Genomic DNA, 14,966 nt, shown 5'->3' on the forward strand with positions numbered 1-14,966 from the left:
CTTGTATATGAGGCTGACAAGACTTATGTATCTGTAACTGCCAAGGTCTTCAGAAGGTCCTCCCTTATACAGAGGAACAAATGTTGCTGTTCTCCATTCACTTGTTACAAAACCCATATGGAGGCTAGATTGTATTCCCAGGGTCAAAGTAGTTCATAGGATCATAGGTTCATAGGCGTGTACTAGGCTAATAGACCTGGTGCCTTTACAAGCCTAGCCATAGGATTACCCTGGCATAGTGCCACCTGACCTTAGTTCCCAGTGCCTCTGTCGAGTAGAGCCACTGGAGTCATCCCCAGGGTGAATTTTCTGTTTCCCATCCACTCATCAAGATTTCTCTTGAAGAGGGTCAGCGAGGTGCTCTGCTTGACAAGTATGGGAAGTCTGCTCCATAGCATGAACAGTCTCTGGGTTATGAACTTGTCCCTGCAGCATGTTCTGTTAATTGTGGTAATGAGGTTGGGGGCTCTGGAGCGTGAAGTGCGGAGGGATTGGGATTTCTTTAGATGTAGCATTTCTAACAGAGCTGGGTCAGACATGGCTTTGTAAGTCAAGCAGAGATCCCCTCTAAGTAGGTGATATGAGACAGAGAATAGTTGGAGTTTGAGTCTGTCCATATAGGACAAGTGTTTAAGGCCTAGGATACTATTTGTGAGGTACTTTTGTGGCCTCTCCAGTTGCTGCAGGTGTCTAGTGAGGTACATGCCAAATGGGCATTGTACTCGATGATTGGCCTAATGAGGGAAGAGTAGAAGGAGACAATGACTTCTTTCTTCCTGGATGCAAAATCCGTAGTAATGAGGTGAGCCACATAGAAGGACTTTCTGACCACAGTGGTAATGTGGTGGTCAAAAGAGAGGTTGCTGTCAGCCTGTGTTCCCAGATCTCTTATAATGCCTTCTGTGTTCAGTGGAATACCATCAATGTGGAAATTCATGGGAACCAGATTTTTTTCAAATGGGATGAGAACACATTTTTGGCATTGAGCTTAAGGCCATGATTCTGACACCAGTCGTTGGTCTCAGTGAGTCCATTTTGTAGGATGTCAACATCACTTGGGAAGTTAATAATAGCTCCCAGCTTGCAATCGTCTGCGAAATTTGTCAGCCAGAGTCCCTTCATGTTGGCCTGGACTTCAGAGAAGTAGATACCAAACAGGAGGGGACCAAACCCTGTGGGACTCCACTCATGACTAGTCAGAAGTCTGACTTGGAGTCAGCTACTTTCACACTGTGGGTTCTATCTGTGGGCCAGTTTGCAACCCACTTAGTGATATAGGGGTTGATGCCAAGCTTAGTGAGTTTTTCTATGATTCCTGAGTGGGGAATGGTATCAAAAGCCTTGGCCAGATCAAGGTAGGCTGTATGAACCACCTTGCCTTTATTCACAGCTCTGGTGACTGACTCAAAGAAGTCAACCAAGTTATGCAGGCATGAAAAACCCTTCACAAAACCAAACTGTGTGGGATCCAGAGTTTGGAGATTCCCTATATCCTTGTTTATTAAGTTCATGATGATGTGTTCCATAGCTTTGCATATCAGGCTCATCAGGCTATTGGGGCGATAGTTCCCAGGCTCTGTAGTCACTCCTCCTTTGTGGAGAGGGTTGACTGTAGCAGTGCACCATTTGCTAGGGACAAAACCCGAGGTGAGGCTATAACTGAACAGGGCACACAGGTGAGGTGCCAGTTCACTCTGTAGTTCATGTAGAACACAACCAGGGATATTGTCAGGTCCCATAGACAGTGCTGTTTTCCTTGGGGGGGGGGGGCATAAAGTTGGTACTGAATCTGTTGGCCAGTATACTGGCAATATCTGTTGGCTCGGTATAGGAGGTACGATTGTGCAGTAGCTCAGAGCAAATCTAGGTATTGCTGTGGAGATTCTTTACATAACTATAGAAGTTCTTGTGGTTGTCTTTACTATCTGCTGCAATTCTGTTTTCATAGCTAGCTTTAGAGAATTTGATGAGGGATCTCAACTTTTTGTTGAGGCTGATAAGGGAGTTTTTCCAGTTTTGGGACTTCAACTTATTCCTCATCAGTTTCCTCCTTCTGTTGTAGAGTTTGTTTATGGCATGGGGACAACCAGATTGGCTTCTTTTTTTGGAGGAGAGCGTCTTGGTTGTATTGGGTATGGCGAGATCCATGGATTTGTGTACGTGTTCGTACAGTACATTGGTGCATGATTCTCCAGTCATGCAACTATTCTCCATTTGCATGGGTGCCGTGAAGTTAGCCACCTCTGTTTTTAGGAGCCCAAAGTTAGCTTTGGAGAAGTTTTTCATGGTGGTTTCTGTTGTGGTTTTCCAAGGTGATTCGTTTGTGGTCGGATCTAACCAGGAAGGAGCTGACTATTAGTGTGGAGCAACAGTTGCCCATGTTAGTAATGACCAGGTCAAGGATGTCGCTACCTCTAGTGGGGGTAAGAGTAAGCTGGTCCAGGGCATTGGAATTAATGAACTCCAGGAAATGTTGGGTAAGTGTATTGGTACATGAGTAGTTTACCCAGTGAATAGAGGGGTAGTTGAAGTTGCCTAGTAAGAGAGTGTTAGGTTGGAACCTAATATTCTTCAGGGTGCTTAGGAATGTGGAGTGCGAGTCTTGGGATATGGTTGGGGGCCTATAGCAGGCTATGACCTGATGCATTATGTTGGGCTACCAGTCTGGAGGTGTGCACATCCTTTATGAATATGGAAACACCACCACCACCTTTAGAGGTTCAAGTCCAAATTCTGGGGCTGAAAGGTGTGGAATGAGTTATAGCCTTGTAGTGCAGGGGTGCTTTCTGCTGCCTTGAACCAGGTCTCTGTTGCAGTACAAATGTCGATGTTCTCCATTTTAAGGAGTGCTTCGAGCGAGTGCATTTTAAGATTTAGACTTCTAGCTTTGAGCAACATTACTCTCAGATTGCATTTGTCTGTAGCTGTTACAGTTTATTTATTTATTTGACATTTGTTAACCGGGATAGACCGATGGGGTCACAGAACCCATTTTTAGCAAAGGCACAGGGAAAAAAGCTCCAGATTTAGACATTTAGGTTCATACACAAATAGATTACAATTTTTACAACACAGTGTTACTCTAAATTGGCCCTAGGTGTGAGTGCGTGCATGTGTGTGCCTACTGTGGAAGGTTGGGCGCCGTGCTGGCAAATTGACAATGTAAAACTCTACTGCCAATCATGAGAGGACAGATGATCTGCTGCGGTGACTCCTAAATGGGAAAAGCCGAAAGAGGAAGAAGAAGTGTTAGTTAAGACTTTACAGTACATATCACAAACAGATTAAAGCTTAAGAATGCATAGTTACTCATAGTATTACTTAAAATTTTACATGATTTCATATCATTGAGATGTATTACTATATATTTCATGAGATGATAATAATTAATGTACTTGGAATCGGGTTCCGGCATGTAGCTTGCAAGACATTGCCCTGCGAGCTGCTGAAATTGAACAACTATTGAAAGCTTTGCTGAAAGTAGCAATGTGGCTGTAAAGCATAGCCGCTGCAGCTGTAAACTATGGACAGACGTATGTTAACTGGTGATGATCATTGCAAACAGTTGCCTGGCTGTATTCTAGCTGAGACAGCCGTACTAGATGTGTAACTCATTCCGTATTCACATTCAAGTACTGCATTTATTTAATTATTTATTTATTATATTATCAGACGTCTGACAATATGATAAATAAATAATTAAATAAATGCAGTCTTTGAATGTGAATACGGAATGTGTTACACATCTAGTACCGCTGTCTCAGCCGGGCAGCTGTCTGTAATGATCACCACCAGTTAACATATGTCTGTCCATAGTTTACAGCTGCAGCAGCTATGCTTTACAGCCATATTGCTCTACAGCAAAGTGCTGCTGCAGCCAGTTGGTTTCGGCAATGTCTTGCGGGCTACATGCCGGAACCCCTTGGAATCATATGGACATGTGAGTAGGCTTACTCTTAATCATGCAAGATAACTTTACTTACAGAAGGGAAGAAACAGTATTGCAGTTGTAAGAATTATAGAGTTAGTGGAGGGACAGGAGATGAGTATAGACTAAGGTTTGGAGGAGAGCAGGAGTGTAATTGGTGAGGCTTCATAGATATAATGGGGGCTAAGAGAGAAAGAAGAGAAAAAGGAGTGTGAGCAGGTAGGGAGTAGGAAGCTGAGGTAGAGGAGGATTAACCTGAAATTAAACATGTACAGATCCATGTTATGTTTCAACGTGATTTTAAAGAAGATTTAAAGAGGGTCAGGCTTGGGGATGATCTGGTGGTTGAAGGTAGAGATCTCCATAGCTTAGAAACAAACTGAAATATAGATATTGGCCTGGTCTTTTACAAGGTTTGGAGATTTCGATGAGGTTTTGCCCCCTGATCTAAAGAATCTATTTGGTATGTAGTGTTTGACAATCTTGTCTAGGGCAGGGAAGGCTGTAGGTTTGTAAATTAAGTTGTGAATAGTAGATAACTGGATATATGATGGTTGGAAAGCTCAGGCCAGTTTAGTGCACGTAGTGATTTACAGCGGTGTGTGTGCTATATGGAGTTTGTGGCAAACTTTGTGACTTTATTATAGCATTGTTCCATTTTTGTCTTGGTGGAGTTATGCAGGTTGGTTAGTATGCTAGAGCCATAAAATAGGGAGGGGAGTAGGAAAGTTTTTGCCAGGGTGGTCTTATTTGATGTGGTAAGGAATTGTCTATTTCTTTAGAGAAGTCCTAATTTCTTGTGAGCTTTCTTTATGTTTTGTTGAATATGGAGGTTGATGGTGAGTTTATTATCAATAATTACACCAAGTAATTTTGTTTCTTCTACTCTTTCAGTGATAGTGTTGCCAGCTGAGTGGATGTTAAATTGATCAGAGCTGAGGGTGGTATTTTTGGGGTGAAAGACTATATGTTTGTTTTTTGGGGGGATTCAGAAAAAGTTGGGCATTTGTGAGCCATAATTCAATGACAGTGAAAGGCTTTTGAGTATTAGAGAGTAGTTTTGGAAGAGTGCAAGAAATACACATTATGGTGGAATTGTCTGGATATTGAATCAGCATTCCAGGAGAAGAGGAAGTATGTAAGTTATTTGTGAATCGAATAAACAGTAGGGGACCTAGGATGGAGCCTTGAGGGACTCTTGCCGATTATGGAGAAAGGGGGAAAGTTGATTTGACCATTTAACAGCTTGCTTCCAAACCTGTTGGTAGCTTTGAAGCCACAGTACTGTGGCAGGGGAGCAACCTAGGATGGACAGGGTTCGAGGAGTAAGAGGTGTGAAATCATATGGAAGGCATTAGAGACGTCAAGGGACACTGTGGATACAAGGTTGCCTTGATCTCTCACCATATTTATTGTGTCTGTAAAAGATAATAAAGCTGTGGATGTGTTGTGTCTAGGTCAGAAGCCATGCTGAGTTTGAGTAAGCAAATTATTTTACAGTAGGTATTTCATTAACTATTGGTGGATACACCTTTCATGAATTTTGGATATAGAAGGTTATATGGATATGGGGCAAAAGTTGAATATTTTGGTGGAGTTTCCTTCTTTATGTATTGGGGTATATGTGAAAATTTCCATAGACGGGGACTATAGATTCAGATAGAGATCTATTTATGAGGATACTGATTGGACAAGCAACTGAGGCAGTGGCAAGTTTTAGGTATTGTGGTGGGAGATTATCTGCTGATGTGGAGCAGGGTTTTAGTTTGAGTAGTATTTTTTTTTCTATTGAGGAAGTGGATATAGGCTGAAAGGAGAAAGACATCTGGTTACTTTTGCATTGTTAATATGTTGTGTGTGGTGTCAGAGCTAGATGGTGAGGGGGTTATTGGTTTTAGATTTTGAGAGTGAGTGAGGGGGTCCTATGTTAGTGTTAGTAGTCAGTAGATTAGCTATGGATTTTATGAAGTGTTTATTAAATTCTTTTACATTTGTTTTGTAGCTGAAGGTGTGAGTAGTAGGATTTTTTGTTTTTGTCCACTAGTTTAGTTGCATTATTGCCAAGTGTTTTTAAAGAGGGAAAATTCTGTTATATTTTATTTTGTTTCCATGTGCTCCAGGCTTAGTCTCTGTTTCATTAGGTTAATACAGTCTTTGGTAATCCATAGGGGTTGTCTTTTCTTTTACTCTTTTTGTTTGTAAAGAGGTTAGAGTATTAAGTATTTTCAGGAAGTTGGAATTGAAATATGGGACAGCATCATTGAGAGGTAGTAGTTTTAGGGACTTCCAGTTTATTTTATGGAGTAAATCATTAAATATTTGTTGGCTAAATTTAGTTGTATTTCTGACTGATTTCAGTGAGTTTTTTTTTTCATTGGTGGGTACTGGCTGTAATGGCAATATGTGGGAAGATGGTCACCAAGTGAGACTGAGAGTTTTCCTGAAGAGAAGAATTTAGTTGGGTGAGATACTTGGCTCCAGTTCAGAGTAGAATGGCAAGTGAAGTCTTTGTTATATCATGCTGGGCCTGTGATTAATTATGTAAAGCCATACAGGTTAATGGTATTGGTGGGAGAGTCAGTCGTGATGGAATTCCAGTCAATGTTCATGTCACCTAGGATGACTGTTTCTTGTTTGATGTTTTGTGATGTCCAAGATAGTATATCTTCCATGACAGGTATATTGTTTCCTGGAACATAAACTACAATGATACAGATTCTTTTCATATTATTGAGGTTCAGGAAGTCTATTAGGATCTTGGTGATGGAAAAGGTGGGTATACTGTTTGAATAGGGTGTAATGTTGAATATGGAAGGACATAGAAGGGTTATCCCTCCACTGTTCTTTTTTGATATATATATATATATATATATATATATATATATATATATATATATATATATATATATATATATATATATATATATATATGATCTAGTAATTGCATTGAGGTGTAATTTCTGTATATTTTATATTGGGATGCAGCCATGTTCCTGTTAGGGCTAGTAAATCAGGTTTGTTTTGGTCTATCTAGGCATGCAGATGGGTTATCTTGTTGCATATACTTAGCTTCAATGTTATTTTATTCAGGATTTTAGATTCATTTTTTGGTTGGCATTTGTAGTTGTGCCTAAGTTTGGATGTACATCTCCACTCTGTAATAGGATGAAGATTAAATATGAGTAGAATAAGTTGCACTGGGGGTTCACGTTAAGGGTTTGAAGTGGGATTTGAAGGATACAGTGGTTTCTATTTGGGGGTAAGAGATGTACGGGAGGGTATACTGAAATAGCTGATGAGATATGTTGGAGAAATAGTTGTGTTTGTAAGTTAGGTTGGTGGTGGAGGTTACTGATGTATAACAGTGTGTTGAAGTTAGATAGAATAGTGTAGCAAGTCTAATGAATAAAAGCAATAAGGTTAGACAGGAAAATAGCATCATGTTGGGGAAATAATTAATAGTGATGTATAGAAAAATGTATTAGATGGTGTTTAGTAGTAGGGCTTGAAGGATGATTAGCTTCTGTGGGTGTTGCAATGCTGAAAGGAGGTGATCTAAATTAATTGGTGCATGATTGAATTAAAGGTGAGGGAGGTAATATGGTGTGGAGCTATTTGATTGGTTAGTATGGATTGTGGGTGGATTGTATGTTGGTACAAAGGTAGGAGTAATGGGGGTGACTGGGAAATGGGGGTAGGGTAGGGGAGCAGAGTGAGCCTGAGTGCAGCAAGGGTGAATGGAGCGGGAAGACTTATGGAGGAGAAGACCTTAAAAATATCAGTTTTACAGGTAATTATTTGCTAATACAGATATCAAATCTCAGCTGTAATTAGTTTTACTTCTGCAAAGATATCCTACAGTTCTGTGATTCTTTAGAAGCATGTGCTAGGCTTTGGGAGTCAAGCTTTCATAAAAAGACTAAACTTTGAAATGGCTGATGTTTGTGTTATGAACCACTAACAACACATAAAAGATTGGGAGCAGCTTTAATGTTCTAACTGATACTGCATATACTGCACCTATTCCTGGGTAGATAAAATCCCTCTAAATCATTTTAAAATAATCGTTTTACTTATTAGTAGGGTTTTGAGGGGGTAACATGGAAGAACGAGAGGAGGCAAACTAAGAAGCCCCCATGGGTGTGCATGTCACTGCAGTAGTATTTTACAGCTCCATGGAGAAACCCGATTAAGTTGCTTCACATAGTTTTTCAGCCCTAGGATGATTAATTAAGCAGGTTTCCAGGTCCAGTAGAGTTAATGATTTCAAAATGGCAGGTTTTAGTTTTTGACGGACTTGCCCTGGTAGTGTGATTGCATATAGCTGCAGTTGTTGTTAGGGGGCTGCAAAAGAGGGGAAAGAAAAAAATATAGTGCTGAGGGAAAGAAAAACAAGAACTTAGAGCTGCTAAGTACAAAAGATCAAACAATGAAGTTGGTACACTCCGAGTCCTAGTGTAGCAGAAATTCAAACAAAAAATCACGTAACTCTGATTTTTTTTAAAGCAAATTAAAAAAATACCCTTAGCACATTTCAACTGCTGGTGCTACTCTAGTTGATGAACTATGCACCCTTTGCATTCTCTGCCAGTTAACAGAAGCTACACCATACATCAGCTGGTTTACAGATGCTGAGCATTAAACATAGCCAAACAACAGTCTCCAATGGCTTCTAATTATCCATTTAAACCGTATCCATAATTCTTTAAAGGTAAAAAGCACTAACAGCACATATAAACCAACACTCCCAGGCTGCACATTGACTATAACCAACAACAGTGTCCGATGACTTCTAATTATTCATTTAACTGTATCCAAATTTGCTTAAATGTGAAAAAAATCAGTTAGTATGTATTAAGAGCTGGGGCAAGTACCAAAGAAAGTGAACAGTATCAGACAAATATAACAAGAGACATAACCATAATAAAATAACACTTTCCTGGCATGCACAGAAATGTGGAGGGGATGAAATTCTTTTGCTCAGGGGCTGATAATTTAAAAAAGGCACCCTGTGTTGTATTGGGGAAGATTAGGTGAATGTGAGCTGGATTGCAGAAGAGTAGGCCAATGAGAACAACAATAAAAATCTAATAGACTTACGGAGCAGAAGACTTAAAAAAATTTGTTTTACAAATAATTCTTTGCTAATATGGATAGCAATTCTCAACTATAATTAGTCTTACTTCTGCAAAGATATCCTACTATTCTGGGATTCTTTAGAGGCATGTGCTAGGTCTTGGGAGTCAAGCTTTCAACTCCCTCTAAAATAGTTTCAAATAATCACTTGACTTATTATAAATGTTTTGGCAGGGATACGTGAAAGAAAGAGAGGAGGAAAAATAAGAAGCCCATGTGCACCCCACTGCAGTTGTGTTTTACATCTCTATGGAGAAACCTGATTAAGTTGTTTTACATACTTAGTTTTTCAGTCCTAGGCAGATTAATTAAGCAAGTTTCCAGGTCCATTAAAGTTAATAATTTGTAAATGACAATTTTTTTAATGGATTGCCCTTGCAGTCTGAACGTGTATAGCTGCAGTTGTTGTTAGAGGGTTAGCTGTTCAGCCCTAGGCTGATTAATTATGCAGGCTTCCAGGTCGTTAGGGTTAACTTGGAAATGGCAGATTTTGTTTTTTAATGGACTTGCCCTTGTTGTGTGAGTGTGTATAGCCGCAGTTGTAGTTGTTGTTAGTGGTTAGTTTTTCAGCCCTAGGCTGATTAAGCAGATTTCCAGATCTGTTAGAGCTAATTGTTTGGACATGGAAGGTTTTGGTTTTTGATGGATTTGCCCTTGTAGTGTGAGCTTGTATAGCTGCAGTTGTTAAGGGGATAGTTTTTCAGTCCTAGGTTGATTAATTAAGCAGGTTTCCAGGTCTCTTAGAGTTATGTATGTGATAACATTTACTATTAGCTCTGTGCAGTGATAAATATTCTTTATGAGAGTTCTAACATAGATAAAAAGGTTTTTGGTTGTCCTTTGCCTATTTTTACATCATAACTAACTTTGTTTGATTTGGTCAGTGAGAGCATTTCCTTGTTAAGTTTAACAAGAACTTTATTTGCATCCTGACAGTTACATTTATTTTTATGTGCAATGAGTTCTTTCTTGTAGTATATAGTCTGTTGATATTTGAGTTCTACCAAAGGGGGTTATTTTTAAATTCAATATTATATTTCCTTTAGAGGTGGGTAGATGTATCTATGCAGCAATTCACATGTGCATAGAATTTGGCAGCAAACACTTTTGCGTATGAAGTAGGATGTTGAATATAAGCAGGTCATCAGTCTGTTTCAGTAAATTAGTCATAGTCATTATCATTGTCTTTCGGCTTTTCCCGTTAGGGGTCGCCACAGTGGATCATCTCTTTCCATTTCTTCCTATCCTCTGCATCTTGCTCTGTCACACCAACTGCCTGCATGTCCTCTCGCACCATGTCCATAAACCTTATCTTAGGCCTTCCTCTTTTCCTCTTACCCGGCAGCTCCATCCTTATCATCTTTTTCCCAATATACCCATCATCCCTCCTCAGCACATGTCCAAACCAACACAATCTCATCTCTCTTACTTTGTCTCCAAACTGTCCAACATGAGCTGACCCTCTAATATACTGATTCCTAATCCTATCCATCCTAATCACACTGAGTGCAAATATTAACATCTTTAACTCTGCCACATCCAGCTCTGACTCCTGCCTTTTTGTCAATGCCACTGTCTCCAACCCATATAACATAGCTGGTCTCACAACCCTCTTGTAGACCTTCCCTTTCACTCTTACTGGTACCCGTCTGTCACAAATCACTCCTGACACTCTTCTCCACCCATTCCACCCTGCCTGTACTCTCTTCTTCACCTCTCTTCCACATTCACCATTACTCTGAACTGTTGATCCCAAGTGCTTAAACTCGTCCACCTTTACCAACTCTACTCCCTGCATCCTCACCATTCCTCTACTCTCCCTCTCATTTACACACATATATTCTGTCTTAGCCCTGCTGACCTTCATTCCTCTGCTCTCTAGAGCATATCTCCACCTCTCCAGAGTCTCCTCAACCTGATTCCTACTCTCACTACAGATCACAATGTCATCTGCAAACATCATAGTCCACGGGGCCTCCTGTCTGATCTCATCTGTCAACCTGTCCATCACCACTGCAAATAAGAAAGGACTCAGAGCTGATCCTTGATGTAATCCCACCTCCACCTTAAACGGATCTGTCACTCCCACTGCAGTCCTCACCACTGTCATACTACCCTCGTACATATCCTGTACCACTCTTACATACTTCTCTGCCACTCCCGACTTCCTCATACAATACCACAACTCTTCCCTAGGCACCCTGTCATATGCTTTCTCCAAGTCTACAAAGACACAATGCAACTCCTTCTGACCTTCTCTGTATTTCTCCAGTAACACTCTCAGAGCAAACATTGCATCTGTAGTGCTCTTCCCTGGCATGAAGCCATACTGCTGATCACTAATCATCACCTCCCTTCTTAACTTAGCTTCTACTACTCTTTCCCATAACTTCAAGCTGTGACTGATCAATTTTATCCCTCTGTAGTTACTGCAGCTCTGCACATCACCCTTATTCTTAAAGATAGGTACCAAAACACTTTTTCTCCACTCCTCAGTCATTCTCTGACTTTCCAAAATTTCGTTAAACAATCTAGTTAAAAATTCCACTACCATTTCTCCTAAGCACCTCCATGCTTCCATTGGTATGTCATCTGGGCCAACAGCCTTTCCATTCTTCATCCTCTTCATAGCTGTCCTTACTTCCTCCTTGCTAATCTGTTTCACTTCCTGATTCACTATCCCCACATCATCCAACCATCTCTCTCGCTCTCATTCTCTTCATTCATCAGCCTCTCAAAATACTCTTTCCATCTACTCAACACACGCTCCTCTCTTGTGAGTACCTTTCCCTCACTATCCTTTATCTCCCTTACTTGCTGCACATTTTTCTCAGCTCTGTCCCTCTGTCTAGCCAATTGGTACAGGTCCTTTTCTCCCTCTTTAGTGTCCAATCTCTCATACATCTCTCCATATGCCTTATCCTTAGCTTTCGCCACCTCTCTCTTTGCCATGCGCCTCATCTCCTTATACTCATGTCTACTTTCTTCATCTCTTTGACAATCCCACTTCTTCTTCGCCAGCCTCTTCCTCTGCATACTCTCCTGTACTTCCTCATTCCACCACCAGGTCTCCTTGTCCTCCTTCCTCTGTCCAGATGTCACACCAAGCACCTTTCTAGCAGTCTCCCTTACTAGTTCTGCTGTAGTTACCCAGCTATTCGGTAACTCTCCACTGCCTCCCAGTGCCTGTCTTAACTCTTCCCTAAACTCCACTTCACAATCAGCCTTTTTTAACTTCCACCATTTAATCCTTGGCACTGCTTTCACACCCCTCCTCCTCTTCTTGATCACCAACATCATCCTATAGACCACCATTCTATGCTGCTTAACTACACTTTCCCCTGCCACCACTTTACAGTCTCCAATCTCCTTCAGACTGGCCCTCTTACATAGGATATAATCCACCTGTGTGCATCTTCCTCCACTCTTGTGTGTCATCCTATGCTCCTCCCTCTTCTTAAAATACGTATTCGCCACATTCATGTCCATCCTTTTCACAAAATCCACAATCATCTGACCTTCTGCATTCCTCTCCTTAACACCATACCTACCCATCACTTCCTCATAAACTCTGTTCACTTCACCAACATGCCCATTAAAGTCCGCTCCAATCACTAGTCCCTCACCCTTGGGTACACTCACCACAACTTCATCCAACTCATTCCAAAATTTCTCTTTCTCATCCATCGCACACCCAACTTGTGGAGCATATGCACTAACAACATTCATCATTACACCATCAATTTCGAGCTTCATAAACATCACTCTGTCAGACACTCTCTTCACGTCTAAAACACTCTTGGCATATTGTTCCTTTAGTATAACCCCTACCCCATTTCTCCTGCCATCCACACCATGATAGAACAATTTGAACCCGTTTCCTAAACACCTGGCCTTACTTCCCATCCATCTGGTCTCTTGCACGCACAGTTTATCAACCTTCCTTCTCTCCATCATATCAGCTAGCTCTCTTCCTATACCAGTCATACTGCCAACATTCAAAGTTCCTACCCTCACTGCTACACTCCTAACCTTCCTCCTCTCTTCCTGCCTTTGGACATGCCTTCACCCTCCTCTTCTCCTTCAGCCAACAGCAGCCCAATTTCTGCCAGCACCCTGTTGGCTCACAGTACTGGTGGCGGTCGTTGTTAACCAGGGCCTCAACCGATCCGGTATGGAAATATGAAATTTTTGCGCCATAAGTTTTGTGGCAGAATTTTTACGCCGGATGCCCTTCCTGACGCAACCCTCCCCATTTATCCGGGCTTGGGACCGGTACAAAGAAATGCACTGGCTTGTGCATCCCCAGTGGCTGGATTCAGTAAATTAGTCATAGTATAATTTCTAAATACCAAGGTATTCAGTGCTCCTTCCAGACTCAGTACTAAGGTGATTGCAAGTGAAATTTGCTCCAATTTGACCATGATGGTTGTTACAGTTGGTATGGAGCAGAGCTGTCCCATACAGGTTAGGACCAAGTCCAGGATTTTATCACCCCAGGATGGGGTGAGGACCAGTGCTGTAGCTAGAGTTTGTGCCAATAGGGTTGTCTTTTAATTTACTGCCTCTCCCCTTCACAAAATCGTGGTGAAATGGGACACCCTATACACAGCCTTCCCCCCTTGCAGCCATTCCAGTGTCCCATTTCTTGGCTATTTCTCCTCATTTACCATAAATACTGCAATGTGCTTTACTTCTGCAATGATTATTTGGATTTAATTTAAAACATTTATTTTCAGTGTTATAGCGCATACACTGATAGACATTTGTTAAACAAAGCAATAAAGTCTCACATAAAAACAGACTTAGCATTAAAACTTCTCTGACTTAGCATTAAAACTTCTCTGCCTTTGAAACTCACATTCATTGAAACAGCAGTGAAACCCACATTCAAAGAAAATGCATCTGGTCAGTGATGGATAAAGTTTACCTTTGAGCTGTTTTCAAATCATAGGCCCTTTGAACACATATTTAGAACCATGCAAACATGCATGCCTTCTTTAATTCACTTTCTTAATTGTATTAAATTATATTCCTTGTATATTACAGCACACTTGTTAGAGTGTGTTTTAAATTTATTTTTTGAACATTTTTCCAGTAAGCAATGAAACAAAATGTATGAACCAATAATGACAAAACTGCCTAATTCAGAACATTTCCATCAAAAAAGTCTATTCAGACTTCAGCCATTACAATCCACCAATATCAGTAAATATTCACAATCTCTGCAGAAGTAGAAATCATCTACATAATTCCACATTAAAGAGATCTGCAACTAATGAAGGGGCTGCTATTAGAAAACAACTTTATATTTCATTGTTTCATTTACAAATAAATTGCCTAGTGCCCTTTAAGAATAAATTGCTTATGTTATATTTTAAAAAAAATGATAAACTGGTAATATTACAATAGGGAATGGATGATGAACTGCCAACAGGTTCATAGTTTCTAGGCATTTCATCCAAAGGAGGACATACTCAGGACTCCAGCACCCCATCCCCCTTAATGTACAACACATTATTAAGTCTCTCAATATGTCAGACCACCCCTCTCACCCCCCCCCCCCCCACCCCAGCTACGCCACTGGTGCACACTTACTGCTCCAGAGAGTTGTGTTTATGAAGCCAAGAAATGTTTGAGGATAGGTTCATAGGTAGGTACTAGGCTATCGCCCCTGGGGCCTATACAAGCCCAGCCAAAAAGGTACCCTGGCTTTTGCCACCCAAGAAAATTATTTTCCTGTGCCAATGTTGAGCAGAGCCACAGAGGTTATCCCCAGGGTGAATTTCCTATTTCCCATTCAATCATCAAGATTTTTCTTGAAGAGTGCTAATGAGGAGCTTTGTTTGATATAGAATGGTAGTTTATTCCAGAGTATGTGAAGTCTCTGGGACAGGAATCT

The sequence above is a fragment of the Protopterus annectens genome, chromosome 6.part0, assembly GCF_019279795.1.
Source record: "Protopterus annectens isolate FY-2018-M chromosome 6.part0, PAN1.0, whole genome shotgun sequence".
Classification (NCBI taxonomy): domain Eukaryota; kingdom Metazoa; phylum Chordata; order Ceratodontiformes; family Protopteridae; genus Protopterus; species Protopterus annectens.